The sequence below is a fragment of the Anopheles coustani genome (assembly GCF_943734705.1).
Source record: "Anopheles coustani chromosome X unlocalized genomic scaffold, idAnoCousDA_361_x.2 X_unloc_63, whole genome shotgun sequence".
NCBI classification, from domain to species: domain Eukaryota; kingdom Metazoa; phylum Arthropoda; class Insecta; order Diptera; family Culicidae; genus Anopheles; species Anopheles coustani.
In genome coordinates this window covers 42,501-43,378 of record NW_026525174.1, presented here as the reverse complement: position 1 = coordinate 43,378, position 878 = coordinate 42,501, and the positions used below count along the sequence as shown (strand labels likewise).

Genomic DNA, 878 nt, shown 5'->3' with positions numbered 1-878 from the left:
GGACACGTAGACTTACTGTGGTGTGAAGTATAAGGTTCAGTTCTCCCCTGGTCCACGCCGCTTCGGCCGTCCTGGGTAAAATGGATTCATCCAGCTTGCCCTATGTGGAATGAGGACACTTTATGCTTCGTCTCTAAGCGGCGGCTTGCTCCTCCCTACGGGGAACGGGTATACGCGCACAGCGGCGGCTTACGCAAGTTAGTCACCCTCGGCAGTGGATCACTCGGCTCATGGATCGATGAAGACCGCAGCTAACTGCGCGTCATAATGTGAACTGCAGGACACATGAACATTGATAAGTTGAACGCATATTGCACGTCGTGGGAACCTACCATGATGTACAGATGACTGAGCGCTTATATTTGAGAAATGTATCGCATACATTTAACTACGCCGTGACACCCGTCACGAGACGTGCACCATGATGTTAACTAGGGTCGCGACGACCCGCTAGCATTAAAGAACCCGTGGTTTACAATATACTGGCATTGGAATTCGAAGTATTTAGAGCGTCCGTGTTCCCGCGTGAGGCGGAAGTACGAGGAGAAGGCGTGCTTGTGGTGTCTGTGGTGGTGTTTACTGATGTCTAGCTTCAGCTTATTTATTTATTTAAATAGAAGCGAAGATGTCAAAGTAGCGTCGAAGCAGCAGCGGTAGCACAAATGATTCAAGTATGGAAGTTGACCAAAGGAACACAAACAAACTAGCGTATGGGCAATGGAAGGTATCAGTGAGTTAAACCACACGCGGGCTAACAGCCCGTTAACCGAGTCCAACGGTACATATTGGACATTGAAACAAAGTAGTCGCAAGCCAGATGTGACGATAACAACCGCAAGGTACATAAGCCTCAGTTCATGTGTGACAACCCCCTGAAT

The 878-nt window shown here is 48.9% G+C and overlaps 2 non-coding genes across 2 annotated transcripts in view; both read left to right on the top strand.

Annotated features, from left to right (window-relative positions):
* Positions 1–203: 203 nt before the first annotated feature.
* On the top strand, positions 204–358 carry LOC131270834 (5.8S ribosomal RNA). The gene has a single exon (XR_009179840.1). It is a non-coding gene; the product is annotated as a 5.8S ribosomal RNA (ribosomal RNA).
* Positions 359–845: 487 nt separating this feature from the next.
* LOC131270835 (large subunit ribosomal RNA) overlaps positions 846–878 on the top strand; it is a 4,087-nt gene continuing 4,054 nt past the window's right edge. The window contains exon 1 of the ribosomal RNA XR_009179841.1: positions 846–878. This exon is cut by the window's right edge and continues 4,054 nt beyond it. This is a non-coding gene — a ribosomal RNA (large subunit ribosomal RNA).